The sequence below is a fragment of the Saccostrea cucullata genome, unplaced genomic scaffold (genome assembly GCF_032062105.1).
Source record: "Saccostrea cucullata isolate Sc308-1 unplaced genomic scaffold, CSIRO_AGI_Scuc_v1 ctg9823, whole genome shotgun sequence".
Classification (NCBI taxonomy): domain Eukaryota; kingdom Metazoa; phylum Mollusca; class Bivalvia; order Ostreida; family Ostreidae; genus Saccostrea; species Saccostrea cuccullata.
Genome location: NW_026924643.1, coordinates 1,681 through 19,736, shown reverse-complemented (window position 1 = coordinate 19,736; position 18,056 = coordinate 1,681). Strand labels below are relative to the sequence as shown.

At 32.9% G+C, this 18,056-nt stretch overlaps 1 pseudogene; it reads right to left on the bottom strand.

Annotated features, from left to right (window-relative positions):
• Positions 1–1,598: 1,598 nt before the first annotated feature.
• Positions 1,599–11,506, bottom strand: LOC134266936 (monocarboxylate transporter 2-like; annotated as a pseudogene).
• Positions 11,507–18,056: the final 6,550 nt, after the last annotated feature.

The following is an 18,056-nucleotide window of genomic DNA, read 5'->3' as shown; positions in this document are numbered from 1 at the left end:
TCATACATTATGTATTTTACAAATAACAACCATTCTGAAGTATTGCATTATCAATACATGTCCCCTTTCGGGATCCCCTTTTCTCTTAAGGATGTCATTTTATATAATATCCTGTATTTGAAAAGTGCTCACAAAATGCCGATATTTCGGTAATAACTTGTTTATGAAGACTTAAAAAGAAATACCTGTTCGGATGATAAATGCTTTGCTAATGACAGCTCGTTTCACATGGTTTAAGGAAGCTTTTAACACTAATAAAAAGTGCTTTTTGAACTTGAAGAAAAATATATCATATAAAGATGTGCATATTGGGACTATTTATGTTAATTTTCAACATAAGGAACCCTGTTTCGACAGGAAAAATGTTCAAAGGCGATAGACTATTCGTGAGCAGATATCACTGTAGTAAACTTACATATGGAAAATAAATGAACAAAAATCAATTCATTTACTTATTCTTGATATAATATAATGCTCTGAATATTTTAATCAATTACAAATTGTGTAATGAACTGTAAATAGCCATTTTTTCTGTCTTACTTTTAAGGGTAATTCTCTAAAACTGCAAAAAAAACTATATAAGAACTCTTTAGTGTGCAGTGTTTAGAGTCTCCTTTAAAAACATTTTAAAAATCAGACTGTTCTATGGTTTGTCATTCAGTTAAAATAATCTATGTCACGGGATAATATCTCACCACAGTTAGAATGCCCACAACATACAGGCAATGTACGTAGCAAATAATAACAGAGTCGCTCCGAAACGATTTTGAAGAATTCAAAAGAATTTGCATTGAAAGTATATGTAACAACTAAAATATATTAAAAGAAAATTTTGTTTAGGTTGTGAATGTTTTAAGCTAAATAATATTCCAAATAAAGATCAATATTCGGAACTTTGAATTGTTCATAGAATATGCACAGAGTTTGAATCCTCTCCCTTTTATTTGTTTACTACATTGCCAGCACATAGAAAGCATGTTATCGTTAACCTGGTTCCGTAGGACATTTACCATGTTAATGATAGAACATTATACCTAGTTTGTCAGTATAATAGCTCCCCATCAGGTTCCAAATCAATAGACCAATTCACAATTTTATTGTTTTTCTATATTGACCTTTTGCCTTCGGTTATTTTTAAAGAAAACATAACCAATATTTGCAACATGGCAATTACCTTTTTATTTATAACTTTATAAACTAAAATATTTCAATATTTTTTCTGTATGTTACATTGGATTGCAAAACCCCACACACAGCAAGGGGTAAGTATTTAGTGATAAAACGCACTGGTATATAGCATTAAGACACAGAATAGAGAAGGATATGGAGATAACGAACAGTATTCAATATCAAAATCCATAAAACAATACAAAATAGAGCAAACACGGACTTCCGAAAAGTCAGAGGTGGTATCAGGTACCATGGGGGAGTGAGCATTCCCGGTCACAGCCGCCGTGTGCTCCTTGTCATGATCGGGAAATAACGGGAAAATCCGTCGTTAATTATAATTCAGTGTATAAATAATGAACTAACAAGACGTATTAGTATGACTCAGTTGTTAAGAAATGCAATCAGTTGCTAATACTAGTACAAGTACTTCATTTTAATCTTTGTCTTTCTTCGATGTACATGTATATCGTTCTTTCGTCCTCTTCGACTGATTCTTCATTTCCATCCTCTATCATTGTATTCTCATTCTCAGTACTTCTTCTCTGGTCTTCATTCATCTCAGGAACACTTGATTTTCTCATTGTCAAAATCATCAATACTTCAAACACGCCAGCCATCATGTACAAAAATCCTAAGTAGGCAAAGCTAATTTATTTTTAACATTGAATTTTTTTTTATTTAGTTTATCTATAGAGAAATTGGGAGACGTTGTAAATTTTTTATTACATTTGCAAATGTTTAATTTGAAATGAAAAACGATAGAAAGCAATCATTTGAATTGATTCTTTTATTGAATTCAATGCTTTAATGATGAATGCAATTGTTTAGTTAAAAAATATTACAAAAGTTAAAATATGATATTTACACACACAAGCATTGTATATTTAATTTTTTCCTCTCAGAGAAAACATCTATAGCATTCTTTGTCCCAAGAAAGAAGAAGGTACAGATTGAGCTTTAATGTGCCCTAAGAATTGAATGGTCTTAAAAAGTTATGATATTGGCTTTAATAATAGTTGAGTATATAAATATGATATATCATGAAAGAATATGGCATGAATGAGGACCTTTCTGGTAGTATGACGTCATTAATTTGGTGCATTTCTAAGTTTCATGCAGAAAAGCCTCAAAATGACTCATTTCTGTGCTTATTTTCCTTTAGAAAATAGTGTCTGCCACCGTCGCCCACTTTAATTTTTGGATATATTATGTAAACTGTTATGAAAAATCACATATCTCAAAATTTTTCCGGGCGACGGTGGCAGAGTATGTTTTCTGAAAGAAAATTTCACTGAAAATTGATGTCTTCTGCAACTTTTTAAGAAAATACGGGAAAATGCACAAGTTAATAACGTCACAATTAGCATTAAGGAAGTCATATGAGAAACACGATTAGTGGATTCTTGCTGCAGGGAATTTCTACGATTTAGAAAGAATGAATTTTGTTTTCTTATATCACTTTCATATTTTAGAAAAATATTGGGCTTACTTTGTTTTGAAACTGTACCTTCTTCTTTTCTATATATGCCGTCAAATGGAATTTTTTAATTCTAGAAATACATTTCAAACCAATACAAAGATATAAAACAACAATATAACATACGTACTTAATACTAAATCAGAGAATATAATGTCATAACATTTAAAAAATTGAAAGACTTACCAGAGATTCCAAATACAACAGAATACCCTCCACTAACTTCTTTTATATTATCTGTAAAAACAAGACAATGAATTAAATCAATTTATAAAATTAACATTTAAATATTAAATAAGAATGAAAAACCAGAATACCTCGTATATACCTCCTATGACAGGTCCTGATAAGAAACCTATTCCGCTCGTCAACATTTCAATACCAAATGCTGTTGACGTTTGTTTGATACCAATAATTTCAACTGTTATAGTCGTCAAGAGCGACCAAACTCCGCTAGAATACAACCCAAGCACTATCGAATAGAACATCTTCCCTGCAAAAGCAGTCCCAACCATAGGCAGAAATGCCGTACATAGGGACAGTATGAAATATAATCCCATATACAATATTTTGCCGTCTATTTGTTTATCTGATGCTGCTAAACCAATGATTACTCTTGAAAAATAGTTGAATATCCCATAGATAGAAATTAACGAGGCAGCTTCCAGCTCTGAAGAACCTGTACTTTTATAGTAGTCTGGCAGAAAAAGCACAGATGTATTCAAACTTGTACTCCAACATAAAATACTGATGCATAGAAGACAGAAGGCACCATTAAAAAAGCTTCCTAAGGTCATGAACTACTACTTTCAACCTCTCTGAGAACTTTGAGGTTTTTTTCTCTCCCTTTCTATCATGAATTCCTATGCACATAGTAAAAACACAAGTTTGGAGACTGATTGCTGAGAGAAGGAGAAAGGTTCCATCAATTCCATATGTCCTAAGGAGGAACTCGGTAAATAAGGGGAATACTGTTACACCCAAGCCTGTCCCTGACACCACTACCCCCGTAGCTACACTGACTTTTTTATGGAAGTGGTATCCTACGACTAGGACACTGGCGGAATACATCATTGATTGACCGATTCCTGAAACACAAAATATTATATTTACAAAAGTTAAAACAACTTTCTGCGTGAATTGGAGTGATGTGAAATTTATGAAATAATTAGAAATTGTCCCTTCAAAACAACTACAGAGTACATTGTGCCTACAAAAATGTTTAATTTTGACTAATATTTCTGAATTATGTTTAACATACCCGAAATAATCCCGTAACAGACTACAACAAGTTCAATGCTTGGTGAAAAACTTGATACAAGGAAGCCAGCAAAGTTTAGGAATGCCCCAATAAAAAAAGCAGTCCTACAGGTTAGTGTATTAATCACCCAAGTGGATATAGGACCTGAAATATGAATCTTTTTTATACATTCTTATCTAGCTTGACAGTTGAATTAGAAGTAAATAATTATGTTAATAATAGATTTTATAGATTTTAAACACTCAAATTTTCTATCTTCAGGATTCATTGTATTGAATATCAATGACTAGCTAGGTTTACTTGAATCAGTAAGGTGGTGTACAATAACGGTTAGTCACCGGATTTCTCACCAGCTAAGCAGAAAACACTCGTGAACAGAGCACCTGCCAGGGCCACCTCTGAAGGAGATTCTGGGAATTTTTCAACCAGTCCAAAATGGATAATTCCCGCCGAATACCCCAAACTACCTCCCAGAAAGTTGTTAATGAAAGCTGCTAGAAGCACAATCGAATTTTTCATTGTATGGGTCTTGAGTTTCATTGTATGGGTCTTGAGAATGTCACAAAATGGACTTCATGCCTTAAAAAATGGATCTGCTTAAGAAGTGCACAGTAGTGTTTAGTCTATTGAATTATTCATTGTCAAAACTAATGGTGCTATCGTATTAGTCAAGACATTCGAAGTGCGCATCATTTCACTCATATTTAATACTCAGTTTAGTCTTGGCTTTCGTCTTTTTCAGTCCTACCCATTTTCACCTGAAATGTAGAAATAATATTTTGTTATCAATACGTCGTTCCGCTTGGATAGATGTGATATAAACAGGTTTATCCAGTGAACTTTTGATGCAAGTTTAAAGCTGTGGGGCATGAATGTTTTCGATTGAACGTAGTAAACACTCTTATCAAATCAAAAAATTATAATTTTAATAATAAAACTAACGGGATTGTTATACCCTTACCTTTTTCAATTGTTGTTTTCTGATTTTTTTTTCTATATTTTGTATATTAACTGCAGACAGTTTTCATATCGCTTTCCAACATGCACACAAGATATCTTTCTGGATACATACACACAACAGAAAGTAGTGTATACACAGTAAAATATCGGAGAAGTTCCGAAAGGCTTCTTTCTAGGTTAATTAACCATAACAAAATATAAAAAAAAAAACACCTAGGAAATGCTAAGAAGTCAATGCTCTTTGCTAAATCACATGGAATTCACTTAAATTAGAATTCCTCTTTTTCTGCTGGAAAAATATGGCTACATTCTTATATATAGGGTTATACTTTGCATTCACATATCATTTACTGTTTATCGATGTTTTCAGTCCAAGCACATTACATGGATGTAACCACTTAACTTAAGTCGTACAAATTTTGTATATACAGTGTATTTATTCTATTGCTGTTACATATAGTTGCTCCCATGTATATTTTATGTAATATAAAATGAGTGAATCAAATTCTACAGAAGTACAAATTATCAGAGATTGGAAATCGAGAAAGAATATTATAATGTTTTGGTATTTACAATGGTATTATTTTGACAAAGAAATGTCATCCTTAAAATTAAATGTATTACTTATGGTAATTAATAAGTTTTTTTTCAGTTTTACATATTGTGTTTGCAAATTCGATTAGTATTACTTTTATATGAAAGAGAAAATTTAGCAAGAGTGAATTTAGCATACTTTTGAAAGCGATTTCCTATCCAATATATGCACACATAATTTACATTATAACTTGTAAGTTACGTAATGTCGATACTGATTTTATTTGAGAGTTATTTTTTGTTCAAATACGACTATTCGTGTTTTCCATAATAAACATGACTTTCGTTGATCCTGGAATTTGATACATTTTTTTTATAGTTTGAAACGATCCATCTGTGTTCATTATTTTAGAGGTGAAAAAAAGAATCAGATAGATTACGTACATGATTAGTATGTACCGGTCTCTGGTGACAAAGCAGGTAACAAAATTGCCTTTGATTGTAAGGCTCATTATTTAAATTCTACTTTAGAGGAACTGGGATTAAATTCTACACGTGGTCATCAAACTTATACCCATAACTTCCTTAGTAAGTGGGAAATTCTTCAAAATCTTATGTCCGTTTTGAAGTTTGTAAATATTTCAAACAATATTGTATTTGGATTACTATACATCTCTACCGGATTCCAAAACTTCATGAAAATCCTTACTAAAAAAGATACATAGCGGGCTCCAGTCAATGATCTCTTTCTTTACTTCTCACTACAATATTTACAGTAGCAAAGAAAAAAATGAAATTTTAAATTAACAACATATGAATAAATTAACAACATAAATATTTACGACTTTTCAACTTGATTTCAAACAATTCCTATGAAAAATTAAAGTCCCGGCTTAGTTTCATCATTGACAGCTGCGTTTTAATAAAATTAAAACTCGTAATTTAACTTACCTTGTCATTGGTCATTTACAATTATATTGTTGCAAAAACATCATGATTGTACACACAAGTATACTCTGAAGTTGATATTAAAAAGATGCTTGAGTTTTTGATTGAATATATGTATGTGGTGTTTGGAGACCAGGTCTTCCAACAATCCATTGAATCCACCGGGGGTACAATTTGCAATCCATTATAAGAAAACCTATTGTTGTATCCATGTGAAGCAGAATTAGTTTAAAGTCTTATACGTGAAAACCAGAAATCACTTAATGTGTGGCCGTCAACTCGACATTTAGATATATCGAAGACGTATTGTTAATTAACAGTGGTTATATCCGTATTTATGACCATGCGATATACAACTGTATCCTGGTGAGCTTGAAATCAAAGAAACAATAGAGTCTGATAAAGTTGTTTTACATTTGAATATATAACTGAAAAAAGACGTTAATGGTAATCCAACAACCAAGTTTTATTATAAACATGATTACTAACTTTTCAATCGTCAACTTCTCGTATTTAGACACTAATATACCTTTATCACCTGCATACGCCCCGGATTTATTTCTCTCTGTTCATTAATACGAAAAAAAATGTTCTGCGTATGATAAATTTCTGAAATGAAGTATGTTATTGACAAACAAGATGATGAAAGAAGAAAATCAGCTGTCTCATTTCAAATTATCAGTTCTATGGTCGATACAATGACCTTATGAGCAAATACTATCAATAATTTAGTTAAATGCCGACTGACGTTTTTCATTCTAATTGTTAGACCATTACTTACAGACTAAATTTTCAACATGTTTTTCCATTTTTCCAGATCATGACTAGGAGCACACAAAGGGTGTAACCGGTCTGCAGGGGATGCTCTCTCTTCCAGGGCAGATAATCCCATCTCTAAAGTTTTAAAGGCCCGTGTTTACTCAACTTGCATTGTTTAGTGGACTTTTAAGCTTGAGTACTGTTTCTTTATCTGCATATATTCTATTGTATGTCTCATATGGGAAGCTTACATGAGCAATATATACTATTTTTAATCTTAATTTTTTTTCAATTCTTATTCAATTATATTTGTCTTAAATTTAAACAAAGTTGTGTTGGATATTAACGTAATTATGCAGCATATTGCCATTAATATCCCGCATATTTATTTAACCTGTAAAACTTGTATATATCTAGGAAAATACCACTTTATTTCAGGATGGTGTCAATTTACCTACTTGACCTGAAGGATATATAGAACTTTTAAGGCATCGTCGAACTTCTAAAACCCACCTGTAGAATACAGGGTGTTTGTAAAGAGAGATGTAAAAAGGAAACTTTGACTAATTATTTTACAATCAAGTTATTCTTAAGCAATAAATATTTCAATGAAATACAGTAATCGTATTTTTTTTACTACATTTATGTATGTTATAATAAATATGTGTAATCAGGAATTTCACGTATATCCTAACATGTTCAGTAAGTACATGTATTAACTGGCTGTTTTAGGAAATACATGTAATAAGTTAAATGGTTAGGATTTACATGTATTTACTGAAAATTTTAGAGAGTTTTACACGTGTTTACTGATACTATGTTGTATTATTAACATTCTTCTAAAAACCACATGACTTTATATATAAAAGTATTTTAAAAATAATTTAGTATGCAGTAAAATACTCAGTATATGGAGATACATTTTAAAATGTAAAAAGAAACATACAGTGTATGTGTTAAAAACATTTCGTTTACTTATTACTTAAGTCAAATGTTTCTTTTAAAAAAAAGTCCTTAATGATATTCTAATTACATATACCAAGCTTTACGATAAAGGTGCATGATGACTTTCACTTTTCAATCATCAACTTCCCTTACTCAATATACCTTTTTTGCAGCAATATATCTTTATCACCTGCATACGGAGTGTATACCTCTCAGTTGATTCGATAAGCAAGAGCATGCTCTACAAGAAACAATCTCTAACGAGGTAAATTATTGATAAACTATAGGTAATAAAACAAGAATAAAAACTGTGTCGTTGAAAGTCATCATTTCGATGGTTCTGTGGTTAAAACGATGACCTCGCCAGCAAATACAGTCTATCATTACATGTAAGTCAAGTGCTAACTGACGTTTTTTATACTAATTTTAGGCCATTGTTAACACATCTTTATTTACCGATAATGACAACGAAGCACAGCCGGTCTGCAAGGAATATTCATTCCACCGTGGCACCTGGTCCAACTATTGATGTTTTATATGTCTATGATTGCTCTACTCCAAAAATTTATTTGTATTCTTAAATGGACTTTTGAGCTTGAAAACTGATATTTCATTTTACCTCATGTTTACCCCTTTATCCTGTGGATAATTTACTCATTGGATATTTTTTGATATCCCACATTGGATAAAACATTGAATTAAAAAAGAATCTCCATGGTTTGTGGTTGAATATGATTTTTACCCAACCCGGTTTGAGTTTTTTATCCCTAAGCCAAGGCTCGTGAATAAAAGATTTTCTTAAAAACACAACTCATAGGATACAAATCATGTATTCAACCACAAATGGTGGAGTCCTATGTTTGCTAATTAGAAATTTCCGACATATATTCTATTTGATAGTCCAAAGGCATCGAGATAAACCCAAGTCTGAACTGAGAAAAATATCTTCATCAAAGTATAAATAAGTGTCCATAGAACTAACATTTTTAGCCCTGAAATATATTGATATTTTTTTTTTTACATTTTCTTATTTTTTAATTTCATAAACTCAAACAGGAAAGATTTCTATTTTGTTATTCTTTCTTCGACATATATAGTGAACAGTTGTATCTATAAGCTAAATTAAAATTTTACAAAGATATGTTTCTACATTGCATAAAAATCACACTCTGATGAGCGGCAAACTACCACCCCCGCTAAAAGGTCTTTACCTTAAGCAACATTTTATCTTTTTGAGATAAAAAATGGATTTAACAAAGGTGTTATCATTGTTAATAAAACTGCAATTATCACTATTAAAGGAGGTTTTACAATCTATAATATTGTTTAACGTCTTAGTATCAAGTTTAAATACATAGAGTACCGAGTCATACTGTGGGAGAAATTTCACTGCAGTTATCTTTCTTCCCATAATTAATAGAAAGCTGACATTAAAAGCTGATATAGTGTTTGCAATCTGGGATGAATAAATAAATATACGCAGACGTTGTCCCTATTTGCTTGTTATTTCTTTATTAGGGCGTTGGCCTAGCATGTATTTTGTCTACCATGAAGCCCATTTTTCAAAGCACAATAATGATTCTTTGTTAGCAGACTCATTCATAGAGGTGTTGACTAACGTTAATATTAGCTGATATTACGGATATATTCATTGGTATTTATTTTTCATCATGTAATATCCACCAATTTAAATATTTGTGAATGATTAATGAAAAGGAAAAACGGTTCAGTGGTTAAACATCAAATGTATGTGACAATCCTAAATTAAAAATTCTCATAAAATCTCCCGTTTAATAATTATTATTATTTATTATCATTAAATTAGAAATATTTAATTATTATAAGACTTATCTCATGAATTCATCTTTGATGCTTAGAAATTTCAACCTTTACCCTAAAAAACATGTTCTTTTTATATAATATTATGGTCAAGTTAGCTGGAGCATTCATTGTTTTTGTTTCCTTCAGGAATTAAGAATACGTAGGGTATGCTCTTGCGTATCTATGAATTAAAATAGTTTATAATATCAATGAACTCGATATTGTAAACAAACAAATTGTTACAAGTGCGAAGGTTTCTATTCATTTTATTCAGATTCCTCTCACTTAACACAACTGGATATACAATTTATACGAAAGATCATCAACAATATGCATATATCCAAGAATTTGCCTTTTTCATGAGACCTCTTTTGAGGAATAGCAATGAGAGCTACAAAAAAATAAAAGAATTTTTTAATCTGAATACCTCATCATGAACCTTCAATACTAAAAACAGATATTTCTTATTCTGAATGTCAAACCTTTTTAAAAAAAAAGGTTTGTCTATCACAAAAATGAGTTACTCTGTATGTTTAAGTGCAAGATACACGGCATCCTATTAGCTTGGACAAATGATAAACCCTTTTGCTCGATCTGTAGAGCTCTGGACTGGTAAGCCAAAGGTCCTAGGTTCAAATCCGTTTGGTGGCAAAATCATGTCTTTGTTACATGAAAAATGGAGAAAACGAACATTTACCATGCTCAAACGTCGATTGTTAGCAAATTATATATATAAGCAGAGCCATCAAGGACCTTTAAATTTGGCGCCAAATAGAAAGCAAAACAGTCTGTTGAGATTGAAAGTGATTGATCCCAGAGCTTTAGCGCAACAGGGGTTGGCATTCAAAAAGAGGTAAGGAAAACTCTATTCCGGTAGCGGACAATGTGGTAGTTTTAAAAAAATACATCCATGCAACTAGCTTTAGGCAGTGGTTTTACCCTTATCGTGATCAGTAAGAGTATGGAATTGGCAAGCCAGACGTCCTAGGTTCAAATTTATCTGCAGACAAAAACGTCACTGTTACATACGTAATTGCACATCTGTATATATCTCCTATGTATAACACAATTAATTAATGCATAAATTCAGCATTAATTATAAAACTCATTTCTACTAGTGATATCATTTAGTTCCTGTACTTATTACCCCTAAGATATTCATGTCTCTGTATATGTCTGAATATACATACTTTAGAATTTTTCGATGATCCTACCCAGAGGAGATGTGTTTTGTGATCATAGCACAGGCTGTATGGATATTCTATTTCTTGTTGTTCTGTCATCAGCACTGCTAGGAAATGACCATCTTCGTCAATCATCCGAACTGTCTTTGTGTATATATCACACACAAGAATGTGTGAAAGTGCATCTGTACAAATTCCACGTGGTTGAAATTTCGATCCTACTGCACTCCCTGTATAAGAGAACCGGTGTGTTCCTTGAGAGTCTGTAACCACTATGGCACCGTAGTCAGGGTCAGTTTTAAGGTCAGAAACAATCACATCTCCATTTTGATTTTCTGTGATATAATTGGGATTAACATACAATACCTGACCTGAGTTGTGTTGAATTTCTTCTCCTGTACTGTTGTACCTACTTATCTTAGCTGTTAATGTATCCAATTTAATCATTCCGATAAGTAAATCGTCATTGCAAGAACTGCAGCAGAGACACCATACTGCCCAAGGCTTTGATACATTTAGCACTTGAAGTATTGTTTCTTTACTTAAAGAGAGTTTGTTGATGTTACCATAACTATCTAAGTAAATCAGATCTTCATCTCGAGTCACCGTGTGAGGACAATTTATGTAAAATTTATCTTTCAGACAATACAAGGGGTTACCCGTTGTATCTATCAAATTAATTCTGTTTACGCTATTGATCCATGCTCGGTCTGATGACACACAGGAGATATGACGAATAACAGCATTACGAACCTTTGAAGGTTTCCAATGCGCTGTGAAAGACTTCCGTAACATTGGCCTAGAAATCACTTTCAACAGTTGTTTGCTTTTTACTTGTCTTTTTCCTTTTCTCTTTCATTTCGATGTTTCTCAAAAGCGTTAAAAGTTCCCATTTATTATCATGCAATATTGGAGAGCGAAACTGTACTGAAAATGTATCGGGTTTGTCTTTGATTTGGGATACTGTTTTTCTTTAAAAATAGGAGGAACTTTATTGCTTTGTTTGCTGATTGTTCAGATCTGTGTACATATTTCTCTAGAGATCCTATGATATACTTTCTTTTTGTTTTAACTTTGAGTTCAGGTAAAGTTTAAGTTTCCTGATGTCCTCAAGTGAAACATCTATTTGATATTTTAGCTTTTCAGCTTTCATAATCATGTTTTTCTCCCCAGTTGGGATATTTGTATTTGACAGGACCCCAAATCAGAATTAATTTCTGCCATTATACCACGATTTTGCAACAAAATATTACTTCTGATGTGAAATATGTTTCCTCTATTCTTTTTGTGAGTTTCATACACCGATTTTATACCCTGTACTTCTGTGCTTTACACAGAAAGAACAAATAGGAAATTCGCACTCAAGACACCACATTTCACAAAACTTGTTATGGTGTTTCGTACATGTTTCTAGTATCATCCTTAATTCTTCATCCTTTAAAAAGCCGATCACTACATCATGTTCTTTGGTGTCAAAGTTATTGAATGTTCCTCCTTACATGGTACACAAGACAACATCGCTTCACGTCCTGAATAGTATTCTTGTATTGCTCTTACACCAGAACACTCTGGTGGTTTTAACTGTGTTGGGAAAGGTTTATTCATAATGCTTTGGTTATATTAAGTGCATCAACCTTTTTGGTCTGTTAAATGTCCTTTCTTTTTACATATTCTGGAGCAACCTACAATGAAAATCAAAGTACTGAAAGTACTGAAAAGCGGTTAGCATGCTTTCATCTAATACTGTATGTCAAAAAAGTGCATGAAAATGATGATATTTAAGTATGCATATCTTTGTCCAATGTTATCAGAGAAAAAATAACAGGCATTCTGTTTTTGTAATACTTTACTTAATAGTAAAACCAATAACATTCAAACTGATGTCACAGATGGATGCAATCAATTAAAATTAGATGTTCCGAATCCGCTACTGCTTCTCAAACATTTAACATCATATTTGGGGTCATGTAAGAAGTGAATCTTGGATTAGCCAAAGAAAACGGTTCCTCCGAAATCTTGGCTTATAGTTCAGATGGGTTTCTTGTTTTCACCACCGAACCAAAACACCCGAGGAGTTTTGTAGTAAACAAAATATGCATTGCATAAGCTGTGTTATGTATGACGTGTGGGGTATTTTGTATAGTTTGTGCTCTTTCGTTTGCATTATTCACGTGCAGATGCCAGACTGCAGACTATACATGAAATTGATTCCAAAATTACTTTAATTCAACGTAAGACAGTATCAATAATAATAATATGTAGCCGTGGAATTAATTTGAGAATTGTTTACCGAGGCTTGAATCTACATGGCCAAACTTTTTCTTTACTAGTACATGTATTCATAATCAAAGGTTGCTTGGATGTGACCCCGAATGGGATGTTAGATGTTTGAGAAGCAGATGCTTACTTCTTCATGGCACCTGCTTCCACCTCACTAATGTTGTAAGAGGTTTGTGTTTGTTCTTTTTCCAATTTGAATTGTTTCATTGGCTTTTGAGCTTGATAACTGTTAACTGTTAGCTTCATATTTCAATACTTTGACAGTGGAGGCTTATTCTTTTATGGAGCCAGATCCTATTTCCCATATACATTTTGGCCCAGTTTATGCTCTAACATTTAAATTGAATTAACCGTTTTAGCATCATTATTTTTTGTCTGAATTCATACGTCATAATACATATTTTTCAATGGTAAAATTTCTCTGAGAATTAATTCATCCTGCGATTGGGAATTTTTTTTACAATATAAATGATCATTTTAAATAGATACATAATTCTAAAATCCCAAGGAGGATAAATAGCCATAAATACGTTTTAAATGAAAAAGGTGAAGAAATGAACTCAAAGCAATAACCAATACAAATCTGTGAACAAGTATAAAACACAGAACCCCCGAAACACCAAAAATTGGATCATATGCAAAGGAGGAGTGGCATCCTGTTGACCTACAACACCCGCCGTGAGTACTACGAATTGCTTGGGTAGACAGAATATGAAATAAAATATTCTCTAATAATTGGTATTTCATGCCAGTAAAAATACGACCCAATGATGAGTATTATATGCTGAAAAGGTCATCATGAGAGCATAAAATTTACGGAACAATGATTTTAAAGGAAAATGTTGAATTCTTCAACTTATCTGCTTGAAGTGTCTCGGTTTAAAAAATGAATCGTTCTCAAAGCATGCTTTTAATTATCGAATAAGTTGAGAGATTTAACACCGTATGCAAGTGTTAGTGGAATTTGAAACATAAATAAGGAAAGTTGGCGATAAAAAGCTGAATTAATTTCATTTGTCATTTGTGTAATTGTCATCTACATTACAGTAATACATTGTACGTCAAATTTGAAACAGAATTTTTTGTATCTTCTAATTCGATTTCTTCGGGATATACAGGATATCTATTAATGGAAGTAACTATTGTTATTTATATAGTTGAATTTCAGGAGAAGGCTATATATAGCAAGCGATTTCTTGCAATCGTACGTGTTAAAGTTTTTGAATGCCTCATAAAAATATAAAAACCAGTCCACTAATAAAGGAACACACTGAGCGTAAAACTATTTATCTGAAGTCTCCAAAGAGTTCATTGAAGAGCATTAGTATCTTTTTAATATATCAACTTCAGAGTACATAGGTTTAGAATCGGAATACATTTTACCAAAATAAATTTATTGGTACAAGGAATGAGTTTTTCTATGCTACATTTTAATTGCAAAAACAGTTGTCTATATCAAATATATGATTAATCGTAAGGAATGTTTTCTTCCGTCGTCAACTTTCTTTGTTAATATTTTATTATTCTGATATCATCTGTATGTGATGTTTACATCTATCTGCCATCTTATTGGTACTCAAGAGCATGATCCAAGTTCCTTTGGTTTTTAAACCGAGGCAGGCTACTGACAGTTAAGTTGATGTTAGTAGTATAAATGTTCGTTATAATGACCTTGTTAGCAAATATAACCTATCATTGGGTCGTATTTTAGTTGACTTCTGTTAAGCCTTGTTTTCTTAATACTGATTTTGACAACGAAAATTTCCGTCTTTTCGATCAATACATATAGGGCTCACGGCGGGTGTGACTATTCGACAGGGGATGCTTATTCCTCCTAGGCACCTGATTCCACCTCTGAAAATTTCAAAAGTTTGTGTTTGTCCCCTCTTCACAGATTTGTATTGTTTAAAGATTTTTTTGAGATCGATCGCTGTTCGTTATCTTTATCATATTCATACATCAGGACATACAGCATCAGCAAATGTTTAAAAGTACCAAATTATCAGTAACAACTATCAAGTGAACTTCCTATTTAGGGCTCTTTTAAATTAATTGATTGCTATCATTTTTATTGGCATGAATTAAAACGAAAGGAGATGAAGCCGTAAAATGGTACTGCCGCATGAGTTCATACAAAGTTTGATTAAATCTTTTTTTCTTAATAACTTGTTATTGAAACTTATTTAAAAGTAATCAATTTTCATGTTGCTGGCACAAGAAACATTTTAGATAAACACAGTGCTTTTATGTATTTATCATTTGTAGCTGTTTAAATATTTTTATCCATGTGTATCTTGCACTCAATATTATTTCACTTAAATTTTATTGTTATTAATACATGTACAGTGTAATTGTATTTCATATATTTTTTTTTCCTTTTTAATTTAAAAGTTGTGTAGCGTTAATTTCTTTCCGGCATATAAAGTCTAATTACATGTATTTCGTATTCCATGTTTTATTTGTGTCTTATATTTTACAGGGTTTTTTTTATTTGAATGTATACTGATTATCAAACAGCATCAAAACAAAGTAACAAAGACCGTGGTACACAAAAAAACTTCTAACATTCTCCATCCAAAAACTTAGTTTCCAAAAACTCAATTATAAATGTTCCCCATTATGGTGATCATAACATTTTCAATAAGACATTCAAACTCAGCCTTGTCAAAAATGGTCTACATTTGTAATTAATGATGCAAAGAAAACTTAAAATTTAGTACAAAGACTGTTTCATCAAATTAAACATAATGAAAGAAGCGCCCCTCGTGACGCAGTGGTTGAAACGTTTCCTCTAGAGTCGTGGAGTAAGAAGTGGATTCTTACGTCATAGTTCGAATCGCACTGCGGGATGTAGAGACCGGTCTTTCGTATAAACCGGGTTCCAAAACAGGTGCAGGCACGAAATAGAACCCTTACTGCTCAAAGGTATAGATCATAATTTGACACCACCCCCACCCGGTAAATTGTGGCGTCTCATCACAAGTAAAATATTCTCAAAGGACTTGAACAAAACAATTCAACAAACAAACAAACAAACAAACAAAGACACTTAGAAAATGTCTTGACTATGGAATCCGGATAGGGCCATGTAATTCAGTATTGCATCATCGAGGTTAAGTTGATAGTGCGATGACCCGATGGTGCGATTACGATGAAGCGATAGTGTGATAAAGATGAAGCGATGGCGCGACGACGATGATGCGATGGAGCGACAATGCAATGGCGATAGTGCGATGACGCGATAGCACGATAGTGCGATGACACAAATGTGCAATGACGATGGCGCAATGGTACGATGACGACGAAGTGATACTTACTATCGCTTCATCGTGCTATCGCACCATCGTGATCGCATTATCACGCCATTGCGCTATCGCACCATTGCTCCATCGTCATATCACCATCGCTTCATCGTTATCGCGCCATCGTATTATCGCGCCATCGACTTTATAGTCGATGGTGCGATAGTGAACGGCATGACCCTATCCGATCAAAAAAATCCAAGTTTATGTTCAATCCCAACAACGATTCAATAGTTATACATGGTCGGGATTTCGTTCTGCAATGATCTAGACCTTTGAGATAACCTTGAGTCAAAACCATGATACATCTTTGGATTTTTTAAGTTTGACATATTCAACAAATGGTTTAATGGCTATGGCGTCGCCCGTGTGGCGCAGTGGTTAGAGCGTCTGCTGTAGATTCGCGGGTGTACGGAGTTGATCCTTACGCCGCGGGTTTGATTCCCACCGTGTGACGTGGAGATCGGTCCTTATTTGGAGACTGTAGAAATCGAGGTTCCATGGGGCAGTAGGTGCTGAAACGAAAAAGATCCCTCCCTGCTCAATGGCTCTGAGTGCCGAGTGTAGGACAAAATTTACAGCTCTCCACTGGCAAGCGGTGGCGTCTCCGTATGAGTGAAAAATTCTCGAGAGAGATGTTAAACAACAAACAGCTATGGCCCAAACACTAATGTATAACAAACGACGGGAAAATAATAGCGACTCTGAACTATACAAGAAAATACACATAGAAGACAAATGGAATGGGTTTTTTATCAACGTCCTTTACATGTGAAGCAATATACCCTTGTCATCTGTGTATGAGGTATATTTCTCAGTTGATTCGCGGTTTGCAAGAGCATGCTCTATAAAATATTTTGCAATGTGGTAAAGAAAAGACCAACAGACTCCTCTATTACTTGGACAGTGCTGGTCGCATGTTTGTTACTTTTTTCAAATAATTAATCCAGTTTAACCATTTATTTATTCATTAACGCTGATAATTTTTTTTATGCAACTGCAATCCTTTCTCTAAATTTAAATCTTTTTTCAGAAAGTCTTGGTCTGACAAAGAACATGGTGAATTTATCACTGTGTTCTTTGTTTTGACAACTGCAATTGAATTAAGGGAAACTCTAAATTTTAAAGCGTGTTCTATTTCAGAATTATAAGTAAGAACATCTTAGGATTTCGTTTCCAGGCCAAAATACGACCCCTTCGGCTGGTCAAATTCGTAGTGAGCATTGTTGCAACCACTATTGAAATAACGACCACTATTGAAATAATTATATCAATAGTGGCTGAGAGTGCACTCCAATAGCAAACATAGTTAGTAACCACTATTGAAATAACAACCACTATTGAAATAATTATATCAATAGTGGTTGAGAGTGCATTTCAATAGCAAACATAGTTAGTTAACAGTATTGAAATAC